This window comes from Zosterops lateralis (assembly GCF_965231275.1).
Source record: "Zosterops lateralis genome assembly, chromosome: Z".
Taxonomy (NCBI): Eukaryota; Metazoa; Chordata; class Aves; order Passeriformes; family Zosteropidae; genus Zosterops; species Zosterops lateralis.
This window is the reverse complement of record NC_139800.1, coordinates 31,278,639-31,297,381: the sequence shown is the minus strand read 5'-3', so window position 1 is coordinate 31,297,381 and position 18,743 is coordinate 31,278,639. Positions and strand designations below refer to the sequence as shown.

Sequence of the window (18,743 nt, the reverse complement as noted above, 5' to 3'; positions counted from 1 at the left end):
GGCGGCAGCGGCAGCGCTACCCCCGCCCGCCCGGCCGCCGCCGGGGCGCGGAGACGCGGAGACCCGCGGGCACGGGCATCTCACTGCGCACCGGCCCCTCCCGGCCCCTCCCCGGCCGCCCGAGAAAGGCAACAGCGGCCGGGCGAGAGCGATGGAGAAAAACGGCCTCGCTTCGTGTACGAGAGCGCGGCGCGCCCCGTCAGCTGCGGCCGGCACAGCGCGACCCGACTCATCGCGCCGGAGTCCCGCCCGGCCGCAACTTTAAAGCCGCGGGCAGGTGGCAGAGGCGCGGCCCTCTCCCCCTCCCTCCACACACACACCGCTGCCGGGCCCCGGGGCGCCCCCCCACGGCCGGGACTGCCGCACCCCACCCGGAGCGCCGCCGCCCCCGGGGACACGCACAGCAGAGCCGAAGAGAAAGGGAAAAGGGAAAAATAAAAAAGAGAAGAAAACTAGAAAAAAAAATAATAAGAATGTAATGAAATAGGAAGGAAGGAAGGAAGGAAGGAAGGAAGGAAGGAAGGAAGGAAGGAAGGAAGGAAGGAAGGAAGGAAGGAAGGAAGGAAGGAAGGAAGGAAGGAAGGAAGGAAATAGGAAAAGAAAAAAAGAAAGTGGGAAAAAAAAAAAAAAAAGAAGAGAAAAAGAGTCGCCCCTTCGAAGGGGAATGTGTGAACGGTATCCCTACGTCAAACAGATTTTATTCCAGGCAAGTGCATTCCTCCTATCCCCCCTTATTATATTTATTATTTTTTGTCGCCCTCCTCTTTAAGAAACAAAACTTGCAAGCTGAGCCAGACGCCCCAGCTGATAGCAAGGTGCTGATGTTGGCTGTGCAGATAGCAGTGCTGGATGTGCTCTGTTCCTTCTTGTCCCACGATGCTCCTTGTCCCATGACACTGAAAAACATTTTAGGCACTAAAGTATGAATAGCTGCAACCGTGAGGCTACTGCTGACACATATCACGGGGGCTGAGAAAATGAGGCCAGCCACTCTAGGTATCAGGTCCTCTATAACAACTAGAATCACAAAGTGTGGTCTGGTTATCTTGGGAAAACAAAGCAGTTTTACAGCTAACTGGATGCTTCTGGTGAAATAATTTCATCAGTACTTTAAAATCTAAGATTTATTATCAGGAACTTTGCAAGGGTTTAATACAGTCAAGTGAAAAATCTGCAGATGTATCTGGTATCTTAAAGGTGCATTCATTTTAGACCAGGACCCTTATTTTATCACTATAACCATCTGGAAATCCTGTGTGAGAGACATATGAAAAGACATTTATTTCTCTCATATTTGTCATAAATATTTAATTCATATGACAAAAACTCCATTAATGTTCTTCTCAGAAAAGAAAGCCATAACCAACTCCTCACAGCACATGAGAATCCTCCTTCTTATTGCCACCATCCCCAAATATTTCCTGAAGTTTTATTTTAACATATTGATATTTACAGACTAGCTTCTATATAATCTCATGTTAATATTGACTTATGCCATTCTGTAAATTAGTAGAGATCACACTGAAATTGTTCCTCTGTGAGCTATGAACATCTTGTTAAGTAAAAGTTTAAGTTTACATGACTGTTGTTATAGCTTTGAACTGTAGAACTCTTGTACTACAGGCAGCATCCTATAAAAAAGGTCATGGTTCAGCTGTATTCAGACTTTCTGTTTGAAGAAACTTAAGAAAAATTCTGAAGTATTATCTTTTTCTTTAAATATTTCAGATGACCTGAATGATCAAGCTTTTAAAAATGAAAATGGAAGAGAAATAATATCACAGAGCTTGGCAGTGTCTGCGATCTCTAGACTCACAGTGGCTAATTATAAAGAAGGATGGGCATATGTCGATATAACCTGAAACAGAAACACTGTTTTAATAAGCAAAACAACAAACAGCAATCCGAACACCACGCGTGGGCCCACCAAAAGGGGCAAAGGCCATGGATTACAACAGTTTATAAAAGGTAGGGTCTGGGCGTAGTCTGAGGGATAGGGTCCAACAGAGTACCACTGTAATGAATGTGTATGTTCCTGCAGCAAAAATCAACCACTTGTAGAACAGAGAACTTTCTAGTCCTATTTAGAGCTCCCATGAAGCTTTAAGGGTGAAATTTTTCTCACCTTAACTAGGGAGATTTTTCCTAAGGCCTTAATTCAGAGATTTCTTGAATCCCAACAAAATAATATAAAGAATCTATGCTACTTTGAAAAAAGATTTTCAATGATAAAAAAATTCACCAAATCCTGCTCTAAATAAATCTAAAAATAATGAAAATAACTATTTCCTGTTATTCTGGATAAAGAACATTCAGAATGTAAATTACATAATGTGCCCTGTGCACTCATGAATTTATGCTTTACCATCTGATGGCCTGATTTTTGTGTCCCACTGGCCTTGCATTAGTACAGCAGCTAACATGTCAATGGGTATACTTTTGAATTACAAAGATTAAAAGATATGCCTATGTTGCAGTCACCTTGTTAAATCTTCAAGGTTACCAGATTTGCTAAACTAATAAGTGTTTCCATGAAACAGGTTTCTCTTTAGGTAAACAAAACCAGTAAACAGTATGTAAATTCCATTTTCATCTTGTGGGACAGATCCTCTGTCTTCATTTTAGAATCCTAGTGTCCTAACTTGTAAGGAGTCCATAAGGATAATGTAATCCAATGCCTTGCTCCTTGCAGGGAGCAGGAAGCAGGACTAACTAAGCATAAACCATATGATCAGGAGCATCATCCAGATAATCGTGGACTCTGCCAAGGCTGTGACCATTTCCCTGGGAAACCTGTTCCAGTGACCGTCCACTCTCTTGATAAAGAACACTTTCCTAATGTCAGTATGAATTTTGCCTGATGAATCTTCATTCCATTTGCTCATGTTCTGTTACTGGTCACTGGAGTAACAGAATAACCTCCTCCACTGCCAGCTGTGAGGAAGCTGTAGTCTCTGATACGGACAACCCTCAACCTTCCCTTTTCCGTGGTGAACTAAGTGATCTCAAGCTGCTCTTGAATGCCTCGTCCTCAAAGTCTTTCACCACCCTGGTCACCCTCCTCTGGACACGCTCTAATAGTTTGATAGCCTTGTACCTAGGCACCCACAGCTGTACACAGATCTTGAGGTGGGCTACACCAGTGCACTGTAGTGCAGAACAGTCGCCTTCCTTGACCAGTTGGTAATCTGTCACCCCAGGACCCATCTGTCTCTTTTGACTGCCAGGGCACATTGTTGATGCATATCCATCACTCACCATCTACCTAAACCATCAGATGTTTTTCTTTGGCACTTCTCTTCAGTTTCTCATCCATCAATTACATATAACCAGGATTACTTTGTCCCAGGTTGAGAATCTAGCACTTGCCCTTGTTAAATTTCACGCAGTTGGTGATTTCCATCTCTTTAGTTTATCCACGTTTCTGTAAATTCTCTCAACCCTTGACGGAGTTAACAGTTCTTCCTATTTTAGTATAACTGGCAAACTTCCTTAATATACATTTAATACCCACATTCAGATAATTTATAAAAATACCAAAGAGCACTGGCCTAAAATTGAGCCCTGGTGAACCCCACTGGTGATTGGCTGCCAGCTTCATATTGACCACATTTACTATAATTCTTTGAGTCAGCAAATTGCTCACCCAATGTATAATGAACTTAAGTAGCTGTGTGCTGGACATTTCATCCAGAAGGATGCTATGAGGGACAGTATCAATAGATTTGTTAAAACTGATGAACCCACATGCCTTTCCTTGGACAACTAGATGGGTGACTTTGTCATAAATGCAAATTTATTTACAGTGATGTTATATTTAAGGGATCAGGCAGAGCACCTCAAATTATTTACATAATTTATTTTAATAATAATGTATCTCTTCATAATATATTTCTTTTCCATTTATATTGAATACAGTCCTTAGATGTCTTAGAGAACCAAAAATGTTGTAATAGGATTCTGAAATTTTGGAATCTTCCCAAAGCTAGGCACTTATAGTCAGGCCCTCTCTCATCTAGAATTCATCCAAGATGAATTTGACTCAGTGATGTGGAAATACTAGCCCAGTCCAGAGACTATTCAGAGTTTTCAATTGACTGATTGGATAATCAGACAGACCTCAACTTTTGGCCAAAATAAAATGCTCCACCATACTGAACTGAATGCTCAGATGCAGTCATTTCTGCCTCCCCTTTATAAAAATAATGTGGAAGAATATGTTGAAAGGCAGACAGCAGGTGCCTTAGGTCTATAGAAGTTTTTTATTTCCATAATCTGTCAGAAAGATTCCAATAGTACCACAAAAGTGTGGTTGTTATTTAACCTGGAGTTATGTCATATCACACTGTGAATATTTAAGGATTTTAAAAGAAAATAATTTCCTTGAGGACAGCCAGTTTTGTGGGAGTTATTTCTCGTATTGTGGTAATGTACTTCTCATAATAACCTACATGTGGAGTTTGGGCTACAGAAATGGGACCTCTGACTTTTCTTCAAAGGCTGCAGGGGCGTTAAGAGAGTTCCAAGTACATGACAACATAGGGTGTGGTAGACAGGAGTCCTGCCTTTCCTGCTTTCATCCAGTTACCTCGCAGTGCCAATATTCTTTGTCAGACGCTTCTAGGAAGCAATCTTTATTAGTTTATTCAAACCAACACCCAGAGAAGGGTGAGGTGTTTTGAGAAGGATGTTCATTGGTCATGCTTCAGTGTCACATTGTGTGACTCCTACCTAGGGAGAGTAAAGCTGAGCTTCCTAAATAGTTTCCTACTCTAGAATTAAGCAAGTGAGTATGGTCAGGTAGACTAACAGGAAGAATTAATAATTATCCTCAAGGTGAATATTCCTTAAATCCACTAACAAAATGAATGGTGCATGTTTGTAGAATTGGAGAAGTTTGGGTCATAACAACCAAAGTAAGAACTTTCATCTGGGGCATTGTGTAGGGAACTCATCCCAAAGCAAGCTTCCCCCAAATTTAAGACTGTATGCAGCTGTAAGAAAAAGAACTGTGAAAGTCTGAAATAGCTGTCAAAGGTACCTTACACTGATGAACTGTTACCACCCCAGCAGCCTCAGGAGGAATAACACTGCTATGCATTGTCCCGCGTCCAAAATCTGATGAACAGTGGAACATGAACAATGGTGGTGAGAAAGTGGCAGGGCATTTTACTTCCGTCAGTTTTGACACACTGTCTCAGTGACAGCTGAAAGCTATTAATGCCATTCTGGAACTCCTTGCCATGATGTGGGAGAAGATAGCAGAAAAAGGAATGCAGAAAAAACATTCAAAACCACTGTTTATTATTTTCTTGGCTTTGTTTAAAGGGAGGAGATGAGACTGCTGCATTTGCTGTTTCACAGGCTTGTACAAGAACCCAGATGAATCAGACCTGAAGACATGTTCAGTTTTTCAATGTGTTCAGAGCAACTGCTTATGCACAGACTCCAGAGGCATTAATCATTGCACACAGGGAACATGTAAGTATATCTAAAGCATTATGATTTTTTCTCTGTTGCTTTACCTATGTACATATATGATTTCCTTAACCATTACTGCCCCTGGGAAGAGACTGTAAATACCATTTGTACAATCTGGACTTTACTTTAAAAATACATGGAATGTGTATTTTTAAATACTGCACCTATGGGTCAAGTTTAGTGTAAGGGCCTTAAAGGCTGTGGTACACATTCACCTCAGAGTTACAGTAGTATTGATTTTTATGAGGCTGTAACCAGCACTGGAGGCTGTGTGTAGAATTCTGTTCAACACCCAGTAGCATGCAGCCACTTCAACAACTTCCAAGTTTGGTGGTTTAATCTTTTTTCCCAGTTGTGAACTTCACAATATTTTCCTGCAGAAAGATCCATCACTGCAAAATATTTTGAAACCTACTGGCAGTAGGTATATACATAAAATATATAGACCAGTTGGTAAAGGAAGCCTAAGAAACAGGCCACAGATCTCCCAAAGATTTCAAGCCACCGATTGAAAAACTGTTTCATTGAGCTATTTTAATCTGTTACATATTGATGTAGAAATTTTATGTAAGGATAATTTCTTGTCCTGAAGAGGGGAAGAAACCTCTGGGGAAAAAGCAGGATGCATCAACATAAAAAAGTCAATACTGAATTAGTGTTCAGAAGAGTGTAGTTCTCTTTCCAGGTATTCTGAGGCTCTCAGAAAAATCGCTTCAGGCCTTTATGGATCATATTCCTATCTGTAGAGTGAATTTAACTTAGTCTCTCAGTTAGAAAGTTTCAAACCTTACTTTTGCTTATCTGGATGTAGAATTATGAAGTATTTTGTTATTATCAGAGTTTATCACTACTTCAATTTCTGGTACTTTGCTTCCAAAATGTAATCTGTTTACCTCTGTACACAGGGAAGGATTTTGCTTGTGACTGAAAGCACAACCACCTTTGTGACCCAAAACATCAGTGTCTTTCTTCACATAATGCTCATGGCATCAAACGTATGCCACCCAAATACCAAATATATTCTTCCATGCAGCAACAGTTTGTATTTAGTTTTTATCAGTACAACTTTCAGTCCTTCTAGCAAGACAAACTGAAATAGTAAAATAAGCATGTTTCTCTATAATTTCCTTAGCAACTTGTAAAGAAAAGGAACAGGTGAATTGGCTGGCAATACAAGAGGGTGGTCTCAGAAACCATACACTGTTCTGTTCACAAAACAGAAATTATTTTGGAGAACTTGTCCTGAGCACATAGGAGCATGATAAATTTACACCTTATATGTCTTTTTCCAATTCCCCTTCTTTTCAGAGTGTGTAACCAGTGCTGCATATTCAAATTCAGCCTTACTCAGTTGAGGCTTGACCATGAGCAGGCCTGTGCTGTGTCCTGGCTCAGTTGAGTGACTGGGTCATGGTTGCGTGAAAAATGCTGTAGCAATTCTTACTGGCTCAGGAATGTAATGAAGATTTGTTGGGGCCCATGACCAAGATTTCTAGAGAGTCTGTGTTTTTCATGTGTTCTGTTATGTGCTGTTATGTGCTTTAAACTGCCTGGTCATTTGCCAAAGTACAAGTCCATCGGTGCCTGTTGGATTTTAGCTTTACCTGGTAGATCCTGAGGATGCTAATAAATTGTACAGCCCTATCTTGCTTTTTCAGTAGGGTCTCTGCCACCATCTGTGCACCCCACATGGATAGCACTGGTGGGGGAAAGCAGCTACTCTACAATGATTTTATAATTTTTGTATAACAGATTCCTTGCACCTGGCTCAACCATTGAGTATCTTTCTGTACCTGCTGTGGGTTGTTGGACTTGACAATCCTGAAGGTCTTTTACAACCTAGAGAATTCCATGATTCTACAATGTTTAACTGTGAAAAACAGTTCCTTTAATTGAACTTTGCTTTTTAAATTACTAGTTATCTAAATTGTTGTTAGTGCAACTTCATTTCTTATATGAAAAGTATTTCTTTGTATAAAGAAGGGAAGGTAAGTAATGGTGTAAACATATTTTTGCAAATGAACCTGCAAATTTTTCTTACCATTTTGAAGACTAACACAATGACAAAATATTAAACCCTTGTAGTATATGATGAAAATATTCTTAACCATGTGGCTTGTAATACTGGAACTCAGTGGCTTTAAACCTTGATTCAGGTTTTTGGGGAAAATGTGCTTTTCTCCAAAATAACTGCATCCAAAACAAATATGTATTTTCTGCCATAACGACTGCAATTAAAGGGCAGACAGAAGGCAGCAGGAGAATTCAGTTAAGATTTAGGCCTGCAATCTCTTTCTTTGTTAGGAAAATTACCTTTTTTCTGCAAAAAGTATGTATCCACTCCAATAGTAGACCCTGAAATTAAGTACTCAGAAGTTTGGACTGTGTCGCAAGAAGAAATTCAACTCTTTGAAGCACAGCTCAAACTGTCTTACTCTGTATTTTTGGTATTACATTTAATTATGTGATCACAGGCTTTAGTTGCAACCACATCTTACTTTTTCACATTCAGTTGCTTTCTTTCTCACGTTCAATTACTTCCTGTCTCAACATAATTTCTCTCAGCCATGTCTTTCAGTTCCTCCCCTTTTTTAAGCTTTGTTGTTTTAATCTTACGTATTTTACTCTGCTAGTCTTGAGCTTACAAATGGATGTCTAATTTCTATTCTGTTACTGAAGTGCCAGTTGAAGTCCAGTGATGTCAGACTCAAAGAAGTGTTTGGTTTGGAAAAGACCTTAAAGAAGACCTAGTTCACTCGTATCTTGGGGAGGTATACCTTCCAATGAATAGGTTGCCAAAAACAATTTAAAAATTAATTTATTCTCTTTCACTTACAGTGAACAGTCAGCTGTTAAATTGCACATTATAACTCCAAGCCATTAAGAACCATCATGTAACACCTAGAACCATTCTAGTTGGACCTAGATACATTCTAGTTCACTTTCTACCTTATGAAGTCTTCAGAATCTACTTCACTTTTCCTCACGTAACACCTTTTTTACTCCTCTTCTGTCTGCCTGTTTCCCATCCACTCAGTCTCTTCCAGTCTCCTTAATCTACACCTGACTTCTAGGGTTTTGGTTTGTGTTTTATTTGGTTTGAGTTTTTTGAAGGGAGGCAGGGATGATTGGAGGGGTGCTCTCTTATTGTCTGTTGTTGTTTTGTTGTGCTTGGAGTGCTCTGTAAAAATGAAGAAAAGAATTGTTTTCTACTTTGAGTTCTGGCATCTGATTACACAGTTGGACTTGTCAAAAGCAAGCGTTAGGGTCTGTCCTAGTAGTTAGTGACAGGATTAATGGGTGCATCTACCTTCTCATTGCACTTGGTTGCAAGGGGGTATAGCAAAGACCCTCTCATCATCGAAGGAGCATGTTGCATGAGGGTATAGAAGTCATTAAAGGCCTCAGGGGTTCAGGGCAGAGAAAGACAGCTGCACATAGGTACAGTAATATTTTCAACAACAGTACCTATAAGTTTTTTAGGTGTATTACACATATTTTACTTGAGTTGCGAGAAGCAACATTTTATAAGAAAAAATATTGTATATACTCCCCCAAAAAAAAGAAAAAAAAAAAAAAAAAAAAAAGATTCGTAGTTTTTTTAGTTGTATTTTTTGTTAGTATCTCCTCCACTTTCAACCCATGATAAAAAAAGTGTTTCTCTGAGTTTCCACATCTCTTCTGCCTCTCTGTTAAAAAAAGAGAGAAAAAACCCCAGATCCTTGAAACTTTCCTTATTGAAGCAGCTTCCATGAAAAGCTACTATTTTGTCAGACTACATACAGTTGCCCAAGGTTGCTGCAAGGGAGCTATGCCCAATAGGCCAAATGTCAGTGCCATGACTCATGTCCCTGTGCCACCTCAGATACCCATTGTATCTAGCTTCCTCCATTAGTGATGCCAATATTGTTCCAGGTTTCAGTCTTGCTAATGGAAATGGACAGGCATCTGGTGTTCTGATTGTTTCACAATTTGGAGTTTTTAATATTTTTATAGAAATAAAAACCATTTTGTGGCTTAAGGATTTGTGATTTAACCCTGGAGAGAACTAAGATTAAATGACTGAAGTCATACCTCTGGGATATAGTAGGTTGCTTAGAAGTTTAAACAACTTTTTTTCCTTGTAACTAGCCATTTTTACCCTTGTAAGTTTGCATATTAATTTTCAGCTATTTGTCCAAGATGGACTGATGTGAAAGGAAGGCTGTATTTTACAAAAGGGCTATCAGTGCTGCTGCCATAGACTGCAGAAAATGTGACTCTATTCAGGGCTCAGAGAATTGCTAAAAGGAACCCTTATGCTCACTAACTGTTCCTGGGAGCATAGCCATTCTAGAAGTGTGAGAAATGCCAAAACATCTATATAACATTGGGTTCAAGCACAGGGCAGTTAGGTCCAGTTTATTCAGTAAGCTATAGATACCACACTCCACTTTCCCCCTGAGCATTTACAATGGAAACATCTTTTCATATTATATTGAAATGAAGTAGAAATTAAAAGGGGAAAGCCTGTGAAGGAGAAGCGATATTAATGTGAAGGAGCGCGACAGCACATACAGTTGTGCCAATCTAACCAATAAACAAATGGTAGATAGTGTAACCTTCTCTTTATTAGATTGATTCATAAGGAACACAGGACTTGTAAAGCCATTCAGGTTTTTTTTGTTGTTGTTATTCAGCCTGGATGGCCAGTTTAAACTTTCTGGCTTTGTAAACCAGTTGTAGTGCATGACTAATATCTGGAGCCATGATGACATTAAGGATCCTGAAGTTTTTCTGTCTTATGAAACTGAGTAATGTGAAGGTGCCTATTTCATTTGCAGGAGAATGTCAGGGAACAAATTGCTTATTCCTATTTTTGTTGTCCCAGCAGAACAGATGTAAGATATTCTACGCATCTGTCATGTTAAGGACTGGGGGATATGATTGCTCTTAATTACATATTTATCATCAGCATTCTGCACATTTCTAGACTTCAATTAAAAAAAAAAAAACAAACCCATCAGGTTAGCTATATTCCTAACAGTAGAAGCTGGTCACATATTCAAGGCAAAAATAACTCAAAGAAAAAGAATCACAATCATAAAGGGGAAAATTGTGTCACCAGAACTCAACACAGTGTCAACAGGAGCTAAGGTGTATTATTCTCCGGATCCATTAACTCAGTCTCAAGAGAGGATGCTTTCCAGTTCTTTGTATATAATGAACTATTTAGGCCCACACAGTAAAACTCCTAGCACAGTGAAGACACTGTGCAGCTTGACACAGACACCCATTAAGTTGTTTAAATTCTTTCAGGGTTGCTTCCCATCACACAACGTTCCATGTAAAAACTTGTGCATTCCAAAAATTAGGTATTGTCTCCTTGTTTCTTGTCAGTTCTCCCCACTATCCTAGGAAGCCACTGGTCATTTGCTACATTACTTTCTTCTGTCACTTAATCCTTTCTCTGGAGGAGGGCCTCTGTGCAGCGCAGCTCAACAGATCTCCAGACTTGTCGTACAATATTTGATTGCTCTTGTGAGGCCATGGCTCCCAGGTAATAGCTGAAAACTTTGAGAGTCTGTTCTATATTTAACTTTACTAGGAAGAATTCCTGTTTTCTTGAACATCAGCAAGAAACAGATTTACAGGTACAGTTTCCAATACAACTGTTCCTGTGCCCATCCACTGTGGGAGGGTTGAGGAAGGAAGGTGGTGGAAGGAAGGCTCAAAAGGGTCAAAAGGTTTTTGACACCATCAGTCAATTTGCACAGTTTCTAAAGGTGTACTTACTTTCCAGTCCCAAAAAAATTTTGTTGAACAAAAGTTATTTTTAATTCAAGTATAATGGATCTTAATTTTTACGTTAAAATTGTAAGTTAATGAAGCTGTTTAATATTTGAGACAATATATTGTATTCTTTTATTTGTTAATTCCTCTGCATTTTAGTTTTTTATAAGTTCACTTCTTGAATTCATAGACTCCAGAATGGTTAGGATTGAAAGTGACCTGGAAGAATCTCTAGTTCCAGTCCCCCTACCACAAGCAGGGGTGCTTTCCTCTATAACAGGTTGCTCAAAGCCCCATCCAATCTGGCCTTGAAGTAGTTTTCTTTCAGTATGTAAGCTAAAATAATTGGTTGGATTTACAGATTTCATACTGTGTATTAACAGCTATTAACTATGTATTGGCTTGCTGCTAAGATAAACCTTATTTCTTCAAGACAATAGCAGAAGAGTTCTGTGTTCTGAACAGCAGTCCTTTTGTTTGTAGCTTATTAATAGCTCTTCAGCCAATCCTGAGTTTTGAAAATAGTGTCTCCAAGGGAAATGACAGTAGCTCAAACCCAGATCTGGCATGAATCTTCTAGGCTCTCCTAGAAAGATACCACACTCATTATTCAAAGCATGGAGCTTCTCATTGTCCCCAGGCAGACAGTGGAAAAGCATGGGAGGTCAGGAAGTGCATACAAAGCAGGTCATGATTGCTGTCCTACTTTTTATCTTGCTGTTGAAAGATTCACTTTTGACATCTTAAAAACATTGCTCATGCAACCTCTCCCCTCTTTTTTCGTTTGCACACCACTTGATGTCAGCTCATCTTTGCTTTATTAGGTAAAGGGAGAAGATGTTTATTCACTACAAGAGCAGCTATACAGTCAGGCTCAGGACCTCTCACAAACACAGTAGGGTCTGTGTTTGGCCTTGCACTGATTAAAAAACCTATAGTGTCACAAGATAAATGTCAATAAAAGTGGCACTGAAGGCTGATCTTATTTACTATGGGAAGTGAACTGTGTTATCAAAGCTGTCAGCTGTAGAAGAGTCGTTTATTACAGACAACCTTGATATAATTGATAGGAATAAGACAAAGAGAACACATTAAATTATTGCCAGGAATAACTCTTCACCCACCCCAAGACAATTATTTCAAGTGCTGTAAGGAGAGGAAATAGCTCATTATTTTAGGTGTTTTGAATTGCTTTCCATCCCTCCCAGTTCTGCCAGGAAAATATTTAACATGGAATAAACACAGTGACAACAACAGTGTCTCTGTTGTGAGCCTTTAAGAATAACTTCACCAACACTTATGAGTAGAGAGCAAGGGGTAAAAACTCTAAAATTTCTAGGTTGATTTTTTTCCTGCCTAGATTGGTAAAGCACACCAAAACCCTAGCCTATTCCCAATTTGGTTACAAACAATTTTCATCTGAATACTTCCAGGTTTTTGTTATTAAGTATAAACAAAATAATGGCAATCACCAGTGTCCATTGAGGTCAAGAAAAATATCATTCTTTGTCAGTGATACTCTTTGGTTTTGCACGAAGTGGAGACCTCTTCCAAATATAAGTAATCATGCAGCATACCTCCAACCTCATAAGCTCCATGCCTCCTAGTGGCTCTGCTCCATCCAACCAGCAAGTTCAAGCAGGATAGTCTGTAGATCTGTTCCAGTAACCCCCAGTAGCCAATTTTGCGTGTTCATCTGAACCTTGGTCCTTGACTGATTCCTAGTCTCAATGGTCAGCCCTAAACCATTTTTAGCCATTCTATCTGCCATTTAGTATATGGGTCTAGCAGTGTTATTTGCTCTGAAGCCAAAGGCATAAAATGTAAATTTAGCATGTGGGATGTTTTCAGCTGGCAAACCTGATTCTGACTGCCAAAACTACAGATCAGTCCTTGATGGTTTGTAACCTAATCTCATTGTAAACTATGTTTTTTATAATTTGATTTATTTTCCTATTGATTTGATGTAATATTTTCTCTCTGGACAGTCAGCCTTAATCCATATTAGCACATTAGTTCCTCACATATTCTATACCCTAGCACATACCTCTCTACAAAGCAAACATGTAGTCTTGAAAACTTTTCTCTTCAAAAAAGTAATTCTTCCTGTCTTCCCTCTCAGAACAAGTATTAATCCCAATGCTATCCTTAACCCCTTGATTTTCTCTAAAATGAGGTAAAGCATGGATGAAGACTTCCAAACTAGTTACAATACTGTGCACAATTACCGAAGTCTGCATTAAGTCTCTAGTACAGCTCAAGCCAGTAATGCTTGATTCCTGGAGCCCCCTACCAGTGTCCAGCCCCACACCTTTGAGCAGATATAGCTAGATTTGGATCCAGCTGGATTTAGACTGTCAGAAGTAATCTGCAATTACACTCAGTGGCACTGTGATATCATCCCCACTGCTTTGCCTCAGCTGGTGGTGCTTACATGGCCTAGACCTAAAGTCATGTCATTAACAGAAGGTACTGTGAGCATTAAATTCCAGGGCAGCCCCTACGAAGCCCAACTTTCCAAGTCCAGTTGATAGCCTTCTACTGTATTGAAATGGTTAATCCATAGCTTGCCTTAGTTAAACAAGTAAAAACATTAACGGCCTCTGATGACAGCAGAGACTGTTGCCTTAACTAATCACATAACCTGGTATCTCCTGATCCTAACTAAACTTTACCTGCCTCAGGAGAAGAGGCAAATTGCAGCTTCAGAAGGTGACTAAGACTTCAGATCAGGTTCAAGTTCAGACTCAGGTTAATTGCAGCCAGATACCACAACAGATACAATTTTTTCCAGGTGGCTAAGGGTCTTAAATAAAACGAGATATTTCAAGCCTACTTTTGTTGTCTTTGAGATAGCCCTAAATGCAATTATTGAAGGATCTACTGACACCAACCTTTCCTATAGCTGGTCTTCTCAGTTTTATATTTGTTTCTCTGATAAGCTGTACCTAGGAAGGTGGTGGGTGGGAGCAATAATTTTAGATGGAAGGACACCATGCTTAGCCATAGGTGAAGAATGTGTCAGCCCAAATTCTAACCTAATTCTAATTCTAGTTAGTTTAAATTGTTTTTCTCCTTTGTACAGAAGTTACCCTCTGCACTTCCTGAAAAGAGGTCCGGGCACACAGTTGATGCCAATAAATAGCCTGAGGCAGAGAAATGTGAAGGTTATACAGGCTGGCTTTATGTGCTGTTTAGACATAAGGAAAGTCTTTTGTCTTAGAGACTATCAGTATATTCCTTATACAATGGTAAAGCAATTTTAAAAACCTAAATTTTTAAGGAAGTATCTATTCACTTAATACTTGGTGATCTCAAACAAATAGTCAAGAAAGCACTTGGGTTTTGAGGCCCCAGCGTGTTACTCTGAAATTCTGTTTTATTTTTAAAAAGCAGTCTTTGATTTATAGACCTTTCTCAGATGGAATTAAGTGCAAATCCAGAACAAAATGTGATACCTCATGGACTAGTTTTATGGTGTCACAGGTGTCTTACCAGACCCTTGTTCCTGTGGAGGAAGCCAAGCTGCAGCCATGATCTCACACCAGTATCTTGGTCTTCTTCCCTCAGATGCTGGAAGAGCCATGTCAGCACATATCATCATCTATCATGTGCTCATCTCTCAGGGACTACCACCAGTGCATCCTACAGGTGGCTACAAGAGAAATTCCAACGTCATCAACACCTAGTTGTAGAGGGTAAAGATTTCTCTCTTCTCTTCAGACGCTGCATACCAGGAACATCAACATTATCTCTTTGTCTGGAGAAGCAACACAAGGTGATTGAGATACCAGAAACTGTGCCCAGAAGTGCCTGAGCACAGGGCCTGAAGTTGGTCTGCTTGCTAATGGCTGTACAACAGGATTCAGAGGGCCTGGATAGTCCCAGGTTGTGTCCTTGAAAGCAGCCTTGGACAAAATAGCTGCTCAGGCTGCTACATCCAACTCCTGAACATCCAGTGCTGTGCTGCCTGTCTGCCTTCTCTTGGGGTTGTAGGAGATGCTACTGCCTGCAGAAGGGGGTGATAAGAAGAGGCTGCTTTTCAGCTTGGATTTGTGTCTTTTGAGAAATTTAATGGAAGGCAAAGCACATTATCTTTTGCATAAAACACAGGGATATGAAATACTAAACAGGATTATTTGCTATCCTGAAAAGAAGGCTGTGCTGCAATGATATAGGAAGAGCTACTTACACAGAAAGATCCATGCAGGAAGGAAAAAAAAAAACAAAAACAAAAACCCTACAGCTGTTTAAATTACAGGTATTTCCACTCCTTCATCCTTTTTTAAACATAATCCAAAAATACGATTAAAAAAAACCCCAACTGATTTAGGTTTTAGTTCTCATTTCTCTTTTTGGCTTCCAATCCCTAAAGCTTTCATAATAGTATTTTTCTGTCTTTTTCCTTTTTTCATCTTTCATTTTTTCTTTTCCATATTTTTTCATTGGTCAGCAAAACATTTTATTTTGTACTTCAGATGGAAATTTTCAAATCAAAACTTTGGATGAAAATGTTTTTTTCAGAAGACAAAATAGGTGAAGTTCATCCACATTCAGAGGGCCTGCTTTCAGTAGGATTAGATGCCAGTTATCCCAAGTCCTTTGAGGATGCAGACTGTGAGCAGACATCATGCACCAAAATAAATTTTGCCTGAAGAAAATTTTCCCCTGGAAAATTTTTTTGTTTTCCTCTCTCCCTTGTTTATGGAGTTCTCACCTGTCCATCTCTGTTACTGACATGACCAGTAACTTTTTGCAGAGATTTCCAACATGCAGGCTGGAGACAGGTTTGAAAAGCAAACCCTCACTGTTCCTGTTGTCTGACCCATTAGCCTCAGTGCTGCTGAGCTTCACCTTAATAAAGACTGAGAGATGAGGCAGAACAAGAGCTATCTTTTCAGTAAAAGCAGCAAAGCATTAAAAAAAAATCCCCAAAACGAAAACCAAAACCAAAACAAAACAGTAAAAGCAGTGACCCACTGGTCACCAACCAGTCAGGTCTAAGAAGCCCCTCTAGCCTTACATGGTTCAAGCAAATGTCAAAGCTAAGGCTCCTTCTCTGTGGGATGTAAAATTATAGAATCATAGAAAATGCAACCCCTGAGGATGATACGGGACATGACCCTGAGATGTTAAGATTCACAGAATTCATTCCAGATATCTACTATTGGTTGATTACCAAGAACAATGTTTGAACTCTGCTTTCCATGTCATCATTATCCTTCATTGTCTGTCATTTTGCCTTATATTATCTTCCGTGGCCAAGAGAATAGACTTATTTTTCCTGTCACTTCACTAACACCTGAAGGATAAGAGCCATAATTAACATTTATGACTATTTTCCTCTGAGTCAGAAATAGTTTTCGGGTAATTTTGAACAGAATACACATTTTCTGTGTGTGGGAAGGTGAGGTATGAAGTGCTCTTTTCTCTGACCCCAAATCTCCACTATTAGAGAAGACATTTTAAAGAGTCACTAAGAATAATTAAATAAGGAGACTGTTGACAGAACATCTGAAAAAGTTACTCAAATGGGGCACTTATTATTCACTTGAAAAGTTTTGCTGTCTCTAAAGGCCCTGCTGCTTCAGCTGCTGATTTGTTTTCCAAGACTGCCAGAAAAAAATACCACTTTAGAAGTATTAAAATAACAAATTCAGATACTAAATTGCCAATATCAAATTGTGTCAGTTTTTGGTAGGCTACCATTTTCTTATCACTTGAGATGCAAGGATAAAAAAATCACACTGGCAATCACTTCTCTGTGCCTGTCAAAAATAATTTATTATTATTAACAATAATAACAACAACAACAGTATGGTTGGTGATGTCATTTGTGTTGTGAACCAGTAATGCAGTTACAACTATAAGACATTTGGGCATGACTTCTTTCTGTTAAGCTTTTGTTCCTAAAATAGTGACTCTGCAACAATATAAATAATGTCCCGATGAAAGAGAAGACAGACTTCTCTTGGAATAGGAAGATGAAGGGCATTAACTTACCTCTCCAGAAAACAGTTTAGAACCAGAAGTGCCTGTTTAGTTCGGCAGTGTTTGAGTCCTCCCCCGAGGACGGCCCGGCTTGTTGGGCGGAGCGCCCCCTTGTGTCCCGGAGCGCGCCCTGCGCTCCCCGCGGGCCGGCAGCAGCCTGCTGGGGCTTCACTGCCTGCGCTTGGAGCCCTGCTGTGCGTAAAAGTCACCTTCTTTTAAACGAGACTTATGGCTTGTGTCATAATAAATGCAATTTCTTAGTAGCTGTTAGCAAGGGTGATGTTTTTCCCCCATTTAAATTAAAAAAAAAAAAGTGTGGATGATCCCTGTCATTCAAAGTCCAGCTGAAACTACCATCTTTGCTTTGGTTATAGACATAATTGTTCTACCAGTCAATGCTATTTAATTTTATTTCATTCTTTGTCTTTAACTATGCTGCTCATACTGAGCACTGTTCCTATATATTGATTCCTATAAGGTGTTACAAGAACATTGAAAGTTGGAGGCCTTGGATGCAATGTTATTGTTTGGAGGTTTTTTTTTGGTTTAGAGTTTTTAGGGTTTTTTTCATAGTATATTATCTGTTCTAGGGAGAAATATTGTTCTTTCTGCAAACTACACGGTTCATACCCTGGGTCCATTTCAGCTACAACACAATTTTAAGTTTCTATACAAACATTTTATCAATCTTCTCTGTTCTCCCTCAAGGTTTTTTTTATTTGGAGAAATTCTCTTCAACATAAGACTTTTTATCTGTATCAGTAGTTTTCTCTGAAACTTTCCAAACTGAAGCAAAATAAAACTTAACATCAGTGGTAAACAGAAAGGTTGAATGGTCAACTTAAAAATTCTCCTAGGCAGTCATCCTATCCCCAGGTCAGCCTCAAATTAAGGTTGGTAGATTCTACAGCATCGCTTTTGTCTTCCTTTGCAGATTTTTTAGCTTCAAGCAAGAACTGTGGGTCTCTTTTGTACTTAACAGGGGCATGGACTTAGCAACATACCAGTCTTATTCCTCAAAGAGCTGTTATGAATTATAAAATCTGAATCCATTCTTGGCTGATTGCCAAAGTCTTGAAATCATTTTCTATGTGCATGAAAACTTAACATAGTGTAAAATTACTGTTTAGATCCTGTCCTTTGTCCCCAGCAGTTGAGGGATGAAGAGAGAGCAGACATGAACATAATTGGAATTGGAAACACCTTACCTAAACACCTTACTACCTGGATTTTAAGAGTGGGTGTGGGAGGATGACACAAAACAATGCACAATATGCTTTATGTTTAATAATCTACAGAGAAATCAATCCAAGGTTTATTTTTGTTGAAAGTGCTAATTTAATTCTCTTCAGTGAGCATCAAGGAGCAAATGTTATGAATATGATTTCCCTTTCACTTTACCTGGACAAAGCATCTGCTAAAGCCAGCACTTTCATTCTGAAATGGAGGTTAAATGAGATATTGAGTTAAAATTTAGTTTCTGTAGAGGAGATTCATAC

At 39.3% G+C, this 18,743-nt stretch overlaps 1 long non-coding RNA gene across 1 annotated transcript; it reads right to left on the bottom strand.

The window, feature by feature from the left end:
• Window positions 1-15: 15 nt before the first annotated feature.
• Window positions 16-17,322, bottom strand: LOC310923071. Its single transcript, XR_014592544.1, has 3 exons — window positions 17,257-17,322; window positions 14,749-14,908; window positions 16-896 (listed from the first exon to the last, which is right to left on the bottom strand). It is a non-coding gene; the product is annotated as an uncharacterized lncRNA (long non-coding RNA).
• Window positions 17,323-18,743: the final 1,421 nt, after the last annotated feature.